We start from the raw sequence: 6,000 nt of genomic DNA on the forward strand, positions 1-6,000 counted from the left end.
TTGCCTGTGGGGGCACCTTGCATCTGGGAGATATCCTGAAGCATGCGGAATTTCAGCAGGCAGCCGGCCACTTCGGGCCACCGGGCCCTGGACACGAACCATGCCCATTCCCCTGAGAAACAAAACTCACCAGGCCAGGTTCCTGATGACAGTTTGCAGGAGGCACTTGGCACTGTCAAACCAGACACAGTTGCCTGTGGGTGCACCTTGCATCTGGGAGATATCCTGAACCATGCGGACTTTCAGCAGGCAGCCGGCCACTCCGGGCCACCGGGCCCTGGACACGAACGATGCCCTTTCCCCTGAGAAACAAAACTCACCAGGCCAGGTTCCTGATGTCAGTTTGCAGGAGGCACTTGGCACTCTCAAACCAGACGCAGTTGCCTGTGGGGGGCACCTTGCATCTGGGAGATATCCTGAAGCATGCAGAATTCCAGCAGGTAGCCGGCCACTCCGGGCCACCGGGCCCTGGACACAAACGATGCCCTTTCCCCTGAGAAACAAAACTCACCAGGCCAGGTTCCTGATCTCAGTTTGCAGGAGTCACTTGGCACTCTCAAACCAGACACAGTTGCCTGTGGGTGCACCTTGCATCTGGGAGATATCCTGAACCATGCAGAATTTCAGCAGGCAGCCGGCCACTCCGGGCCACCGGGCCCTGGACACGAACGATGGCCTTTGCCCTGAGAAACAAAACTCACCAGGCCAGGTTCCTGATGTCAGTTTGCAGGAGGCACTTGGCACTCTCAAACCAGACACAGTTGCCTGTGGGGGCACCTTGCATCTGGGAGATATCCTGAAGCATGCGGAATTTCAGCAGGCAGCCGGCCACTCCGGGCCACCGGGCCCTGGACACGAACCATGCCCTTTCCCCTGAGAAACAAAAGTCACCAGGCCAGGTTCCTGATGTCAGTTTGCAGGAGGCACTTGGCACTGTCAAACCAGACACAGTTGCCTGTGGGGGCACCTTGCATCTGGGAGATATCCTGAAGCATGCGGAATTTCAGCAGGCAGCCGGCCACTCCGGGCCACCGGGCCCTGGACATGAACGATGCCATTTCCCCTGAGAAACAAAACTCACCAGGCCAGGTTCCTGATGTCAGTTTGCAGGAGGCACTTGGCACTGTCAAACCAGACACAGTTGCCTGTGGGGGCTCCTTGCATCTGGGAGATATCCTGAAGCATACGGAATTTCAGCAGGCAGCCGGCCACTCCGGGCCACCGGGCCCTGGACACGAACGATGGCCTTTGCCCTGAGAAACAAAACTCACCAGGCCAGGTTCCTGATGTCAGTTTGCAGGAGACACTTGGCACTGTCAAACCAGACACAGTTGTCTGTGGGGGCACCTTGCATCTGGGAGATATCCTGAAGCCTGCGGAATTCCAGCAGGCAGCCGGCCACTCCGGGCCACCGGGCCCTGGACACAAAAGATGCCCTTTCCCCTGAGAAACAAAAGTCACCAGGCCAGGTTCCTGATGTCAGTTTGCAGGAGGCACTTGGCACTGTCAAACCAGACACAGTTGCCTGTGGGGGCACCTTGCATCTGGGAGATATCCTGAACCATGCGGAATTTCAGCAGGCAGCCGGCCACTCCGGGCCACCGGGCCGTGGACACGAACCATGCCCTTTCCCCTGAGAAACAAAACTCACCAGGCCAGGTTCCTGATGTCAGTTTGCAGGAGGCACTTGGCACTGTCAAACCAGACACAGTTTCCTGTGGGGGCACCTTGCATCTGGGAGATATCCTGAAGCATGCGGAATTTCAGCAGGCAGCCGGCCACTCGGGGCCACCGGGCCCAAGTCACGAACGATGCCCTTTCCCCTGAGAAACAAAACTCACCAGGCCAGGTTCCTGATGTCAGTTTGCAGGAGGCACTTGGCACTGTCAAACCAGACACAGTTGTCTGTGGGGGCACCTTGCATCTGGGAGATATCCTGAAGCATGCGGAATTCCAGTAGGCAGCCGGCCACTCCGGGCCACCGGGCCCTGGACACGAACGATGCCCTTTCCCCTGAGAAACAAAACTCACCAGGCCAGGTTCCTGATGTCAGTTTGCAGGAGGCACTTGGCACTGTCAAACCAGACACAGTTGCCTGTGGGGGCACCTTGCATCTGGGAGATATCCTGAAGCATGCGGAATTTCAGCAGGCAGCCGGCCACTCCGGGCCACCGAGCCCTGGACACGAACGATGCCCTTTCCCCTGAGAAACAAAACTCACCAGGCCAGGTTCCTGATGTCAGTTTGCAGGAGGCACTTGGCACTCTCAAACCAGACACAGTGGACTGTGGGGGGCACCTTGCATCTGGGAGATATCCTGAAGCATGCGGAATTTCAGCAGGCAGCCGGCCACTCCGGGCCACCGGGCCCTGGACACGAACGATGCCCTTTCCCCTGAGAAACAAAAGTCACCAGGCCAGGTTCCTGATCTCAGTTTGCAGGAGCCACTTGGCACTCTCAAACCAGACACAGTTGCCTGTGGGTGCACCTTGCATCTGGGAGATATCCTGAACCATGCGGAATTTCAGCAGGCAGCCGGCCACTCCGGGCCACCGGGCCCTGGACACGAACGATGGCCTTTGCCCTGAGAAACAAAACTCACCAGGCCAGGTTCCTGATGTCAGTTTGCAGGAGGCACTTGGCACTCTCAAACCAGACACAGTTGCCTGTGGGGGCACCTTGCATCTGGGAGATATCCTGAAGCATGCGGAATTTCAGCAGGCAGCCGGCCACTCCGGGCCACCGGGCCCTGGACACGAACCATGCCCTTTCCCCTGAGAAACAAAACTCACCAGGCCAGGTTCCTGATGTCAGTTTGCAGGAGGCACTTGGCACTCTCAAACCAGACACAGTGGACTGTGGGGGGCACCTTGCATCTGGGAGATATCCTGAAGCATGCGGAATTTCAGCAGGCAGCCGGCCACTCCGGGCCACCGGGCCCTGGACACGAACGATGCCCTTTCCCCTGAGAAACAAAAGTCACCAGGCCAGGTTCCTGATCTCAGTTTGCAGGAGCCACTTGGCACTCTCAAACCAGACACAGTTGCCTGTGGGTGCACCTTGCATCTGGGAGATATCCTGAACCATGCGGAATTTCAGCAGGCAGCCGGCCACTCCGGGCCACCGGGCCCTGGACACGAACGATGGCCTTTGCCCTGAGAAACAAAACTCACCAGGCCAGGTTCCTGATGTCAGTTTGCAGGAGGCACTTGGCACTCTCAAACCAGACACAGTTGCCTGTGGGGGCACCTTGCATCTGGGAGATATCCTGAAGCATGCGGAATTTCAGCAGGCAGCCGGCCACTCCGGGCCACCGGGCCCTGGACACGAACCATGCCCTTTCCCCTGAGAAACAAAACTCACCAGGCCAGGTTCCTGATGTCAGTTTGCAGGAGGCACTTGGCACTGTCAAACCAGACACAGTTGCCTGTGGGTGCACCTTGCATCTGGGAGATATCCTGAAGCATGCGGAATTTCAGCAGGCAGCCGGCCACTCCGGGCCACCGGGCCCTGGACACGAACCATGCCCTTTCCCCTGAGAAACAAAACTCATCAGGCCAGGTTCCTGATGTCAGTTTGCAGGAGGCACTTGGCACTGTCAAACCAGACACAGTTGCCTGTGGGGGCACCTTGCATCTGGGAGATATCCTGAACCATGCGGAATTTCAGCAGGCAGCCGGCCACTCCGGGCCACCGGGCCCTGGACACGAACCATGGCCTTTCCCCTGAGAAACAAAAGTCACCAGGCCAGGTTCCTGATGTCAGTTTGCAGGAGGCACTTGGCACTGCCAAACCAGACACAGTTGCCTGTGGGGGCACCTTGCATCTGGGAGATATCCTGAAGCATGCGGAATTTCAGCAGGCAGCCGGCCACTCCGGGCCACCGGGCCCTGGACACGAACGATGCCCTTTCCCCTGAGAAACAAAACTCACCAGGCCAGGTTCCTGATGTCAGTTTGCAGGAGGCACTTGGCACTGTCAAACCAGACACAGTTGCCTGTGGGGGCACCTTGCATCTGGGAGATATCCTGAAGCATGCAGAATTCCAGCAGGCAGCCGGCCACTCCGGGCCACCGGGCCCTGGACATGAACGATGCCATTTCCCCTGAGAAACAAAACTCACCAGGCCAGGTTCCTGATGTCAGTTTGCAGGAGGCACTTGGCACTGTCAAACCAGACACAGTTGCCTGTGGGGGCACCTTGCATCTGGGAGATATCCTGAAGCATACGGAATTTCAGCAGGCAGCCGGCCACTCCGGGCCACCGGGCCCTGGACACGAACGATGCCCTTTCCCCTGAGAAACAAAACTCACCAGGCCAGGTTCCTGATGTCAGTTTGCAGGAGGCACTTGGCACTGTCAAACCAGACACAGTTGTCTGTGGGGGCACCTTGCATCTGGGAGATATCCTGAAGCATGCGGAATTCCAGCAGGCAGCCTGCCACTCCGGGCCACCGGGCCCTGGACACGAACGATGCCCTTTCCCCTGAGAAACAAAAGTCACCAGGCCAGCTTCCTGATGTCAGTTTGCAGGAGGCACTTGGCACTCTCAAACCAGACACAGTTGCCTGTGGGGGCACCTTGCATCTGGGAGATATCCTGAAGAATGCGGAATTTCAGCAGGCAGCCGGCCACTCCGGGCCACCGGGCCCAAGACACGAACGATGCCCTTTCCCCTGAGAAACAAAATTCACCAGGCCAGGTTCCTGATGTCAGTTTGCAGGAGGCACTTGGCACTGTCAAACCAGACACAGTTCTCTGTGGGGGCAACTTGCATCTGGGAGATATCCTGAAGCATGCGGAATTCCAGCAGACAGCCGGCCACTCCGGGCCACCGGGCCCTGGACACAAACGATGCCCTTTCCCCTGAGAAACAAAACTCACCAGGCCAGGTTCCTGATGTCAGTTTGCAGGAGGCACTTGGCACTGTCAAACCAGACACAGTTGCCTGTGGGGGCACCTTGCATCTGGGAGATATCCTGAAGCATGCGGAATTTCAGCAGGCAGCCGGCCACTCCGGGCCACCGGGCCCTGGACACGAACGATGGCCTTTCCCCTGAGAAACAAAAGTCACCAGGCCAGGTTCCTGATGTCAGTTTGCAGGAGGCACTTGGCACTCTCAAACCAGACACAGTTGCCTGTGGGGGCACCTTGCATCTGGGAGATATCCTGAAGAATGCGGAATTTCAGCAGGCAGCCGGCCACTCCGGGCCACCGGGCCCAAGACACGAACGATGCCCTTTCCCCTGAGAAACAAAATTCACCAGGCCAGGTTCCTGATGTCAGTTTGCAGGAGGCACTTGGCACTGTCAAACCAGACACAGTTCTCTGTGGGGGCAACTTGCATCTGGGAGATATCCTGAAGCATGCGGAATTCCAGCAGACAGCCGGCCACTCCGGGCCACCGGGCCCTGGACACAAACGATGCCCTTTCCCCTGAGAAACAAAACTCACCAGGCCAGGTTCCTGATGTCAGTTTGCAGGAGGCACTTGGCACTGTCAAACCAGACACAGTTGCCTGTGGGGGCACCTTGCATCTGGGAGATATCCTGAAGCATGCGGAATTTCAGCAGGCAGCCGGCCACTCCGGGCCACCGGGCCCTGGACACGAACGATGGCCTTTCCCCTGAGAAACAAAACTCACCAGGCCAGGTTCCTGATGACAGTTTGCAGGAGGCACTTGGCACTGTCAAACCAGACACAGTTGCCTGTGGGTGCACCTTGCATCTGGGAGATATCCTGAACCATGCGGACTTTCAGCAGGCAGCCGGCCACTCCGGGCCACCGGGCCCTGGACAACAACGATGCCCTTTCCCCTGAGAAACAAAACTCACCAGGCCAGGTTCCTGATGTCAGTTTGCAGGAGGCACTTGGCACTGTCAAACCAGACACAGTTGCCTGTGGGGGCACCTTGCATCTGGGAGATATCCTGAAGCATGCGGAATTTCAGCAGGCAGCCGGCCACTCCGGGCCACCGAGCCCTGGACAAGAACGATGCCCT

The sequence above is a fragment of the Passer domesticus genome, chromosome 4 (genome assembly GCF_036417665.1).
Source record: "Passer domesticus isolate bPasDom1 chromosome 4, bPasDom1.hap1, whole genome shotgun sequence".
Taxonomy (NCBI): domain Eukaryota; kingdom Metazoa; phylum Chordata; class Aves; order Passeriformes; family Passeridae; genus Passer; species Passer domesticus.